The 12840-nt window shown below is 43.8% G+C and overlaps 1 long non-coding RNA gene across 1 annotated transcript; it reads right to left on the bottom strand.

The window, feature by feature from the left end:
* Window positions 1-756: 756 nt before the first annotated feature.
* Window positions 757-8047, bottom strand: Gm31501. Its single transcript, XR_386194.2, has 3 exons — window positions 5246-8047; window positions 2957-3069; window positions 757-890 (listed from the first exon to the last, which is right to left on the bottom strand). It is a non-coding gene; the product is annotated as a predicted gene, 31501 (long non-coding RNA).
* Window positions 8048-12840: the final 4793 nt, after the last annotated feature.

Below are 12840 nucleotides of genomic sequence, written 5' to 3'. Positions count from 1 at the left end.
GAAAAAGAAACAGAGTATGTTCAGAAATGTATCCCCTCACACTTGTACAGGGTAAACTATGGCAGAGAGTAGCCTTCTGCCTAGCCTAGCCGACCTAACAGTCACAAGGAAGTCTTATAAACTTTTTAGTGAGCAAAGTAATTAAAATAAGAGCAAATCCACAGGACAGATGAAAATCCCCTCTCGCCTTATATTCTTTACTAATGAATGTTTTTCTTCTGGATCCAAAAAAGGGTTTTTTTTTTAAAAGCATGTTTTCTTTGTATCTAATTCACAACTCAGAAGGAGCAGATCGGAGATAGATCTATTACCCAAAGACAAATTATAAGGAATCTCTTCGCTACCCAAAGATAAATTACAAGGGAAACTGGTGAATCTGGGAAGGAAGAAAAAAGCTCTCAATCTTTATAAATCCTCATCGGAAGGAGCCTGGTAACACATGGCTCAACCCTTCTGAACTCAGGAGCGTGTCTCCAGGACAGCAAGCTAAATTCAAACCATTGATTATTGATTTTTTTCATTGTAAAAAATGGCAGAAAATTAGCATTTTGTAGCATGGTGAAACAGTTTTTTAAAAAGGAGAAATTGTAGAAACTTTCTTATAGTCTGAAGTGAAAAGACAAAGCCTGCTGTTGCTGCTGTTGTTGCTGTTGCTGTTGTTACTGTTGCTGTTGCTGCTGCTGCTGCTGCTGCTGTTGCTGTTGCTGTTGTTACTGTTGCTGTTGCTGCTGCTGCTGCTGTTGCTGTTGCTGTTGCTGTTGTTACTGTTGCTGTTGCTGCTGCTGCTGCTGCTGCTGTTGCTGTTACTGCTGCTGTTGCTATGCCGTCCTCCATCCATCTTCACAGTTATTTTCCCCCAACAATGGCGTTCATAGACAGAAATACTTAGGCTTTTAATGAAAAGAAGCAAAAATGTTAGTTGCACTAAAAGGGGAGCAAGGGACAAATATGAGCAGAGAAAAGAAGTCTGAAATAATAGCAAACAGGGGCATTCAACAAGGAAACAAATGTATTTATGGTAGCTCCTACCATACAATAAAAGCCTCACAAAAATAACATTAGGCTAGCCCAGCTTTGTGTGATACAAACAGCACAATATTCACAGGGGACAATGGAAATTATCTAGTTTCTTAGGGAAAAAAATTAATATAAACTTTGTGCCAAAATGGTAAAGCATATAAAAGTCCTAAAAATTAGTGTAGAAAATAACATTTAAAGGTTTATTTTATTTTTAATTGTGTGTGTGTGTGTGTGTGTGTGTGTGTGCATGTATGTATGTATTAGGATATCCTGGAGCTGGAGTTACAACTGATTGTGAGCTGCCAATGTGTGTGGGTGCTGGGAACTGAACCCAGGTCCTTGATAAAGATAACAACTTTCTTAAGAAACATTTTTTTTTTTTAAAAAGGAGGGTCTTAAAAAAAAGATTCGTTTGTTTTATGTATATAGATACACTGTATCTGTCTTCAGAGACACCAGAAAAAGGCATCAGATCCCATTATTACAGATGGTAATGAGCCACAATTTGGTTTCTGGGAACTGAACTCAGGACCTCTGGAAGAGCAGTTAGTGCTCTTAACCACTGAGCCATCTCTCCAGCCCTAGAATTTTTTTTTTTAATTATTTACTTAGTGGAGACATAAAACACTAATTGTAGATTAATAAAGTACTGAAGTATTTCATACACAGTTACTTTGGGTCGACAGATCAAACACACACATCTTCATTTCTTTATGCCAGAAACAGTCAGAATCTATCCTTCTAGCTTCTTGTACGTAGAGCCATCCTCCTGTGTAGCTGCATAGCACAGCTGGGGCTTTGTAAAAAGATTTATTTTTGTATGTGTGAGTGTTTTTCACGCATGTATGTCTGTGTGCCATGTGTGTGCTTGATGTCAGCAAAGACCAGAATTGGGTATCAGATCCCCTGGAACTGGAGTTGCATATGGTTGTGAGTTGCCATGTGGGTGCTGGGAGTTGAACCCTGGTCCCCTAGAAGAGCAGCCAATGCTCTTAAATGCTTCGTTGTCTCTCCTTACTCCCCTCCCCCAGCTTCTTATTCATAGCCATTTGCAACATAGTATCCATGGGATCCTAGTTACCGCTCACCCCTACCTATTGTCCTTCACTTCTGTTGTCAACTTCTGTGAGCCTTTTTGTTTGTTTGTTAGTTAGTTAGTTAGTTAGTTAGTTAGTTAGTTAGTTTGCTTGTTTGATTGATAAGGGTTTCTCTGTGTAGTCCTGGCTGTCCTGGAACTGGTTCTTAGCTGAGGCTGGCCTCGAACTCAGAGACCCTCTACCTCCCAAGTGCTAAGATAGTTCACATATAACTTCTCTTTGTGTGACTTACTTAACTTCATGTTCTGCGTTTCTTCCATGTTGTTACAAATGATAAGATTTCATTCTTCTTAGAACAGACTAGTGTTCCATCACTCTGTGTGTGTGTGTGTGTGTGTGTGTGTGTGTGTGTGTATACGTATACAAATAGATGTATGATTAAACACACATCCTCCCTCCCTCTATGTCCACCACCTAAGTATTTAGGAACAATTGTGTTGCTTTTTCTAGAATCAACCATCTCCACCGAGGCAGAGAGAGAGAGAGAAATGGCCCATCTAGTTGTCTAAAACCTGTATCAGACACAGGGGCCAGACTACAGATTTCTCATGCAGATCTTGAGCTTACTCAATAATAAATATGCACAGCTGATTAACCAAGGGAAGGATGGCAGGAGTAGGGCTGGTGGGGAGGGATGTCGGGGTGTATTTGCTCCTTGGCTGTGAACACAAAGAGAAGAATGTGCTGCTACAGGGGAAGCAAGCTCCTCCGTACAGCCGTGGTTATAGTCCTCACAGTACAGAAAGCAGGGCCAATAATTCAGCCCACAAAATTGCCAATGGAAAAAAAAAACCCCAAAGCCTTTGAAGTAGTTAATGAATCCACTCTTTTTAACTTACTCGGGTCTCATTGCTGAGAGCTGTGCAGTTTTTGCTCCTGGGCAGAAGTTTCGCTAATGTAGGGATGTTGACTGGCCACGGCATCAAATATTTATCAAGTCACAGATGGGAATCTACAAAGAGTTTGCAGAGAGGTTTCGTGTCTCCCTTTGGTTCTAGGGGAAGCACATCAGCCCAGCAAAAAGCAAGGCCACAAACACACACTTTTAAGGTGATGAGTAGGGTTGCTGACCCATTTAAACAGGTTAAATGGGTCCAGCTTAAAGGCATCGCTTTTTTTCCCCCTTAAAGTAAAAGTGTACGCTTTCAGCATAGACATTTTAGAAAACAGCCTTGCAGTAAAAGAAGGAAACAGAGCTCACCCTTCATCGTTCAGCACCAGTTTTTACTGTGTACTGTATTAGCTTTTAAATAAAAATCAAGTCAGACTGTGTTGAATATATAGCCTTGCTTATCTCTTTAGGTTTTCTGCGAGAGTCCCTTTTCAAATCTTATTTTAATTATGGTGCATCTGTGTGTATGCATCTCTCTCTCTCTCTCTCTCTCTCTCTCTCTCTCTCTCTCTCTCTGTGTGTGTGTGTGTGTGTGTGTATACAACTGCACATGCTCATTTGTACCACAGGCTGCTTGTAGAGGCCAGCGGAAACTTCCAGTAGTCGGTTCTCTCTGACTACTGTGAGTCACACGGATTGTCAGGCTTCCATGGGGACGGTCATGGTGCACATCCAGAGAATGTGGCATCTGATGGAGGGATAAACATTGGCTGGGGTTTGCTCAGGTTCATCTGGAAAAATCCCTACTGAAGTTGGTTTAATAAATGGCTTTGATAAGAAAGTGGCTATCCAATGAGCCAACCTGCTGACCTGAACATTTTTTTTTTCTAGAAAAGGAATATTTTATTTGGCTCTTTTGCAACATCTTAATGGGAGGTTTACAATAATTTTGGCAAATAACTCAAAACTCAATGAACAAAATGCCCCCTGTTGACTCCTTTTATATAACCTTTTGAGATTATAATTGCATAACCTTCCCCTCCATTTTAACAATATATTTTTACATATTTGGTAATATTGGGTGCTTTTCTGCAATACTTTTTCTATGTTCTGCCTCTGTCTCTCTGTCTCTCTGCCTCTGTCTCTCACTCTGTCTTTCTGTCTCTGTCTCTCCCTATCTCTCTCTCTCTGGTTTTTCTCACAGGGTTTCTCTGTATAGTGCTGGCTTCCCTGGAACTTACTCTGTGTGCCAGACTGTCCTTGAACCAGAGATCTGTCTGCCTCTGCCTCCCAATTCCTGGACTAAAGGCATGCACCACTACTGCCTGGTTAGACTTGCTCTCTTGCTTGAAAAGACTACATACAGTTTGCATAGCCATTCCTTTGGTATTGGATGGTTCAGCTAAGTCTACCTTTCCTGCATATTAAGTGACATTTCTTTCTTTCTTTCTTCCTTTCTTTCTTTCTTTCTTTTAGGTTTATTTATTTTATGTATATGAGTACACAGTCACTGTCTTCAGACACACCAGAAGAGGGCATCAGATCCCATTACAGATGGTTGTAAGCTGCCATGTGGTTGCTGGTAATTGAGCTCAGGACCTCTAGAAGAGGTGTTAACCACACTGAGCCTACTCTCCAGCCCCTGAGTGGCATTTTGAGTGGGCATCCTTATAACTATCACTTATACCCTCATTCATTTCTATGGAGAGAATATGAGAGGGGCGGAGCTGTAATTTTGATGAGTTGTCAGCTCCCTCATCTTCAGAAAGATAGGCTGCGAAGGCACTGAGAGCCACATCTTTGCTGTAGGGGTTTGGGACTGCTGATTGGCCTGTTTGTTTTTGTAACGGCCTCTCTGTAACTTGAACGGTTTTCGTCTTTAATTTCACAGCTATCACGTTTCACGTATCTCCCATCTATTTAGTTACACTGGAGAGGAAGAAGGATCCCTCTGATGGTAAACAGCACGGCCTGAGCTCATGAGGATTTATGGCTTGCTGCTTTGCATTGTTAGTGACCACAATTCTAATGTGGGCTCTATCAATATCTCTTTCCTCTAGCGATAGAATGTGAGCTGTTTCCTGCAATTGAAGTCTCCTGGCACAGAGGTTCAATGGTATATGAAATAAAGCATAGAAGAGGGCATTGGTAAGACAAGGTCGCTGGCTCTTAGGTTTGGCAAATAGATGATAGTCATCTACTGCCATCAGCGAGGCACAGAAGAGTGAGCTCTATAACACACACAAACTCACACAAAATAACAAAGAATGAGAGTATAATTATGCAATTGCCTTACCTAAGGAATAATTGACAAGTCTGCATACTCTCTGTATTTTTCCTGCTCACATGGGATTGGGAGGCATCCTGTTGTTTGGTTTGAAGACGAGCATCATAGATGATTTTGACTGTGTCTGTCACACAGACAGGATGTAAGCCAATTTTCTTCTTCCCTAGATAAAAAGAAATGAGAAGATCCCTACACGCTCCCTCCAGGAGCCTATTCCTGGTGGCCTCATTGTTGAGTTCCTCCCAGACTGCAGTGAGGGTGGGTCCCATTTTCACAGTTTGTACATAGCCACATGTGACCTACAGATCAATGAGTTAGGATCCCATGTGTGTCTGTGGGAATGTCGGGTGCTGCTTGTAGCTTTTCTTTTGTTTCGGGGTTAGGGGTCAAGGTGATCGCTTTGCACATAGAAAGAAGGCAGGGATCTACCCCTGAACTATATCCCTAACCTTAACATTTGTTTGAAATCAACACTTTTTAAACATCAACAAATAAATTTAGTTCAAAGGAGACAAATTGGAGCCTAAATGGGCCACCCATATGCTTTTCATAAATGAACGAAAATAGTTATATTGGATTCCAGCCCTTGACTTATGTCTGCCACAGGTTCTGCCTGAGATCCGTGCTTTGCTGGCTTTTAAAAACAGAAAGAGGGAATGACATGAGTGGTGAAAGCTGTTAAAGATTAACGGTGGTGGGTGAGGCGCAGGTGAGTAAGGGAAAGGCCTTGTATGGCAAGGCCCTGAGTTCAATCCCCAGAGCTGAGAAATAAAAGTTTAAGTACAGGTGAAACGTTGCCCTTGACAGAAGCAGTGCTTCAGGGAGCTTTAAAGGGAACAGGCTTCCCAGCGTGAGAGGCCACATGTTTGATGCTTGTGTATCTCAGGGCTGGGGAGGCAAAGACAGGGGCACCCCTTGCTTGGGCTTGCTGGCCAGCCAGTCTAGCAGAATCAGTGAACTCCACGTTTAGTAAGACATCCTGTCTCAAAAATAAAATGAACAGCAATTGAGGAAGACACCCAACAAACATTGACTTCTGACTTCCATAACACCAGCACACACCTGGGCACATACATACATACATACAATACATACATACATACGGAGAGAGAGACACAGAAAGAGAGAGAGAGAGAGAGAGAGAGAGAGAGAAAGAGAGAGAGACTGAGGGGGGAGGGAGAGCAAGTGAGCAACTAAAGACTATACTAAAGTCCACCTGTGTGTGTGCACACACTTGCTCAGAAATCCACACTGTTATCTAAGATATCTCCGCAGGGCAGTTGTTTGAGAGATGGCAGGGCAGTTGTTTGAGAGATGGCACAGGCAGATGCAGGACGAAGTCTATAAGTCTCTCCTGAGCCCCCCAAACAGGACTGCCTGTGCTTGAAAGAGGCTCGGCAAGATCTCTGACTGACATCGGTCAGCAGATTTTGTCTTTGCTTCCAGCAGAGCACACGGGGCTTCTGAGACTTTCATCATTGCCGATGGAAGCACCCGAGGCAGCCTGTGCCCCGGGCACACTGGCCACCTTGGCAGATTTCCCTTTAAGCTTCATGTCGGCTTGTCAGCCTCATCATCGCGGGCGAGTTAAACAAACAATCTGTTAGACTCCCGGCCCCTCTGGACACTGTGACTTTTATTTAAGGGAGTGTTTCTGATTTTTACATTTTTCAACCGCACCCTAATTATTTCCTTTCCAGAGGAGAAAGGGTGCCTCTTTCGGCTTGAATAAGAAGTGTATTATATGGATGTGGACATGTGATCTGTACTCCAACTATGAATATTCATAGGCTCTCTTAGATACATCACATCCAATCTGTGTGCCCGCCTAAGTGTTTCACTCTAAAATCAAAGCTGAATGGGATGCTTTTAAATCTCATTCGCTTTTTATTATAAATGAATATATTTATGATAAATTTGTATTCCAATTAGATATAATTCACATATACATAATTAGATAACTTGCTTTCTTCCCTTAGTGATATTTCTTACAGATCTTTTTATGATCATTTAATTTTGAGTCTTTTGAAACAGATATGGATAGACACGTTGGCTTTCCCACTATATTGCTGCCTGCTCCATTTCAAAATGGCCATTCTAGATTCCATAACAACGAAAAGTGGCTTCCTTTCTCTCGGTTCTTTTTCAGTCATTCATCGGGAAAATGGGAGTTCCATTGTCCGATTAATTTTGTTTATTCAACAGTTTTAGAATTCACGTTTTACTCTGGTAACGTTCCATTTTTATTGTTCGTCATAAGAAACGGAGAAGGGCTACCAACAGGAGCCGTCATTTGCCGACTGCGCACTGCCTTGTGTACAGACTCACGTCAGAGAAAACAGTGTCTTCGGCCTCTCGCTTTACAGATGAAAGAAACCCAGAAAGTCCAGGGAGCCTTGATAAAAAGGAAAGGGAACCCCGTTATCAGCTGAGTGCCGGATTAACCTTAAATACACGTAACCTTCCTCCAACCCACAAATACACACCAAGCCCCTTCTAGGGAGGGTGCAGACACCACTCTAAACACTGCAGGGATGGGAGCAGCAGGCAGGCTAAGCCCTGGCTCCCAGAGCTCCCCACTAGTACTAAACAACAAACCATTCAGTGATTGCCATGGAAGGGCGTGTGCCTGTGAGCATCCCTGGATACCCTTGCTAGTCTGAAACTATTGCTGTGACCAGGCTGTCCTCAAACTCATAGAAATCTATCTGCCTTTGCTTCCCAAGTGCTGGGATTAAAGGTGTGTGCCACCACCGACCAGCAGTTGAGCAGTTCTCAGCTTTAGGTTTGGCTTTATTTCACTGACTAGTACGGTAAATGGATTCTTTTAAGTTGTTAATAAATACTTGTCAGTTATTGTTATTGCTCTTCTCTTTTCATTTAGGCCTCCAAAAGAGGACAAGATGAAGTTGCTTCAAATGAATAATACCTCATTTACAATGCCCCTTTAAAAGTGGTCCAAGGGCAATGAATAGCTCAGAGGCTAAAAGAGCTTGCCAAACAAGTCCCACAACTTAAATCTTAGCCCTGGAACCCACAGAAAGAACAGTCAAGGGTTTTCTGAGGCTGGAGAGATGGCTAGGTGGTTAAGACCACCGACTGCTCTTCCAGAGGTCCTGAGTTCGATTCCCAGCAACTACATGGTGGTTCACAACCATCTGTAATGGGATCTGATGCCCTCTTCTGGTGTGACTGAAGGCAGCTACAGTGTACTCATATACATAAAAGAAATAATTCTTTTAAAAAAAAGTTGTCTAATCTCCACATGCATGCTGTGGCACATGTGCACTTACACATACATAGATGCACACAATACATACATACCTAATTCATGACTTAAAAAATAGTTTTCCGGGTACAGCCTGGCTTTATATAGCAGACTATAATTCAGCTACTTGGGAGACTGAGGGAAAAGAATCAAAAGTTCAAACATAGCTGTGCTACAGGGACATCAAGGCTGGCCTGAATGAATTAGTGAGACCCTGTCTCAAAGTGTGTATGTATCTATGTATGTCTCCCAGAGTCCTGAGAAGGTGGGCTAGGGATGTAGAAGAGTACTTGCCTAGCATGTGCAAGGCCCCGAGTTTGATTCCTAGGGCCAGGGCAAAAAAAGAAAGACAAAAAATAAGTTTCAGGTTTGACCTGAATTTGTTCTCCTTCATTTGTACCAGAGGCAGGCACAGTTCCGAAGGTGGCTGAGGAGAGCCTCCCGTTTCACACTCCACAGAGCATTTCTACTCTACTCCCTTTTGTTCTTATTCTAAAGATTTGTTTATTATATGTAAGTACACTGTAGCTGTCTTCAGACACCCCAGAAGAGGGCGTCAGATCTCATTACGGATGGTTGTGAGCCACCATATTGCTGGAATTTGAATTCAGGACCTTCGGTAGAGCAGTCAGTGCTTTTACCTGCTGAGCCATCTCTCCAGCCCTCCTCCCTTTTTTTAAAAACCTTGGATCAAGGACTAGGGAAAGACCCATTATCCCCATTATCCCCTGCCCCCACTTCTGCAGGTTGCCAGTCAGGAAGTTAGGCTGTGGCAGCCCAAATAGATTTCCAGTTCCCATTCTTTCCTGTCTTAGGAGCCAGGCATGGAGGCTACACCTATAATCTTAGCACTCAAGAGGCAGAAAGATTGTGAGTCGTAAGCCAGCCTGAGCCACAAAAAATAAACAGGCAAAATCTGGGCAGAGACACTAAGGAGACATACACATAGACATACACACTGTAAATTTACACAAGCAGGAGGACTGGCACTCAGACCCATCTGAAAGGTGAAGAAAGGCAGGCAGTACATGCCTATAATCCCAGCACTAGAGAAGCAGGAACAGGCGAATTCCTGAAGCTCTCTGTCTAGCCAGCCTAGACAAATAGATGAGCTTCAGGTTCAAGGAATGACTGTCTCAAAAACAAACAAACAAACAAACAAACAAAGAGCAATTGAGGAAGCTATTCAGTGTGTCCGCTAGCCTCCACATGCAAGCATGCTCAAGTGCATACACATAGGAACATGAACACATGTGTATGCCGCAACACACACACACACACACACACACACACACACACATACACACACACACACCCCAAACCACCAGCAGGGGAGAACTGTGATTGCTGCCAGACACACAGCACCTGCCTCTCATCAATAAAAGCGGGGTTAGGAGTTAAAGCACCAGCCCTGCCCACCACCTTCTGCCTTTGCCAGAGCAGCTCCATCAGCCTCCAACACCAGACAGGGAACAAAATGCTACCCCAGACATGGTAGCTGAGGTCCTCCCCACGCTGAAGGACCTGTCTGTCTTCCACTGGATTCTTCATTCTTCATTCACATTCTTTTCTTTGGAGGTCTCTTCGGTAACTGATGAGTTCTGCAGGCAGCAGTCATGGCATCTGCACCACTGACCAGGAAGAGAAGGGAAGGATGGGGCAGAGAAACTGGCAGGGTCATGATGTCCCTGATCAGCTTCAATCCATGTCTCTGCCTACCCTCCTCAAACTCCCAAAACCTTGGGTTTTCACCAAAAGGCTTAGATACGGATTCTTGGGCAATGGATTAACTGAGGAAAAGCCCTCCGAGGAGGCCTGTGTTGAGGGGTGGGGATGGAGGCAGGAGATGGATCTGGGCAAAGGGGATTTAGGGAAAGTGTCATCTAGGCCTGGGCTTGCTGGAAGGTCTGCAGGCTTACTGCATCTGTATATGTATACTGTATATGTATACTGTATATGTATATGTATACTGTATATGTATACTGTATATGTATATGTATACTGTATATGTATACTGTATGCCGAACAAATGCTTTACCAGTTCAGCCACATTCCCTGCCCACCCTACCTCCTTTCATCTCTTCCATGGGAGGCATTCATCTGCTATGGGAAGGATATAGGCGATGTGACGTCTTTGTTTAATGTTAGGTAATTTGTGTTCGTTTTTAACTCATACAGCATTATCTCAGTTTGGGAATTAAGAAGCCCAAACACTGTATAATAAGATATTTATCTGCTACTACTTGAAAAGCTGTGATGTGTCCACCAGAGAAGACTACTCAGACATGGGTCCGAGCCTACAGAAAGTCTTTATTAGCATGCTGGTGACTACACTGATGTACAGGACCCCTGTGCAGTTTATTTATTTATTTATTTATTTATTTATTTATTTATTTATTTATTTAATGTATGTGAGTACACTGTAGCTTTATAGGTGGTTGGGAACCTTCATGTGGTTGTTGGGATTGAATTTAGGACCTCTGCTCACTCTCTGGTCAACTCCCCTCGCTCAGTCCCTGCTCGCTCCAGCCCAATGGTTTATTTTTATTATTATACATAAGTACAGTGTAAGCTGACTTCAGACGCACCAGAAGAGGGCATCAGATCTCATTATGGGTGGTTGTGAGCCACCATGTGGTTGCTGGGATTTGAACTCAGGACCTTCGGAAGAGCAGTAAGTGCTCTTACCCAATGAGCCATCTCTCCAGCTCCCTTGAGCCTTTTTCGAGGTGAGCTTTTATGCATAAAAACTACATCCTGGGTTGACACACTAAAGTTAATAAGAACAGTTAGCCCCAAGCTGAGCTACAGAAGCCAACGAGCAAGGTTTGTATGCATAGGGACTTTCCCATGTGGGCTTTGATGGAGAGGGTCTTCTTAGTCTCATTTTGGGAGGTGTTGTTACCTATGTGCTGGGTTCCAAGGTCTGAATGGTACTTCCATCATGGTATCCGTTGTGCTAAGGTTAAGGTCTGGGGGCCTCTAACAAAATGTTCATCCTTTCCCCTCTCTTGCTTTAGACCCGGAGGTGAAGAATGAGATGTCTACCCTTCCTATTTAAGGACTGTGCATCACTTCCTATTTAAGGAAGTATTTAACTGTGCCGCATCCTTAACTCTTCAGAAGCAAGGCGGGGCTCAGAGGCAGCAGCAATGTTCTTACCCCCTTGGTAGTGACTACCACTCTGAGCTGGGCAGAAACACAAAGATACTATTTTCTTTGGCTCTCAGGAGTTCCTTGGAGATATTCATAGCATAGGGTGCTGGCTTCAGATTCCCTGTCACAGGAAAGTGCGCTCTGATTCTAGCTGACTGCTGTTGGCTCCGCCCATGGCATCTTAGACTCAACTTCCAGTTTCCTACTTCCGAGGTTCCCTTGCTTTAGGATTGTCCTCCAAGACAACATCTAAACCAGCGCATATTGACTTGCCCTTGCATGTAGACTGCATCCAGCCAAGAGTCGCTGCTCTCCTGCTATGTTTATTTTGTTAAACTCCAGGATAGATAGCAGCCCGTTTCCAGAGTGCCAGCTCCCGGCCAGGGGCCAGACTCCTTCAGCTAGGCTCTCCCTCCTTGGCTGTCTAGAAACTGCCGTTCACACCAACGGACTCATTTTAAGCTGTTTGAGCAATCTCTTTGGAGTCACTGTCCTTAGCCTGGAGATGACCCGCCGTCCTTGTACTTCCCTCTGGTGTGAAGAAATCCTCATCCAAAGTCCTTGGGTTTCCATCCCGTGGCTCTTATAAAATGCTCCAGAGGTAGGCGAGGGGTGTCTCAGCCATCCACTCTGAAAGTGTTTGCGTTTTACTCTAGTGCCTCCCTTTAGAGCACACGCCTGCCAAAATTCCCCTTTTAATGTTCTGTTATACCCAGAACTCAATGAATGAGCTAATGACTCATTCTCCCTGGTGGCCAGTGGGAAGGCGCCCTTAAACAGCCATTACCAGCTCTTGGTCCTCTGTCCTGACCTCAGCCCAGTTTCTCCAGGTGACCTTGAGGCAGCCCTTTCATTGTTCCGGGGCTCCCAGTGAATTGAAAACCAGAGCCCTGTTCTGGCCCTCTCTCTCCGGGGAAGTATTGTGAGGAATGATAAGGCAGTGCCTCTAAAGTGGCCTAAGTACTTCGGGGAAAGACGTTGGCTAAATACCAAATGATAATAATAACACCGCCATCATTATCCACGTTATTATTCATGGTTGAGAGGAGAGAGCAGTTGCTGATGGTGTCTGAGCTCTGTGGGAAGGAGGACTGCAAGCCCCAGAATGTCCTATCAATAAGTCAAAACCAATAAATACTGAGCACTGGAAGGGGAAGCCACCCAGTCATAAAGGCTGGAT

Source organism: Mus musculus, chromosome 18, assembly GCF_000001635.26.
Source record: "Mus musculus strain C57BL/6J chromosome 18, GRCm38.p6 C57BL/6J".
Taxonomy (NCBI): Eukaryota; Metazoa; Chordata; class Mammalia; order Rodentia; family Muridae; genus Mus; species Mus musculus.
This window is presented reverse-complemented; position numbering and strand designations above follow the sequence as displayed.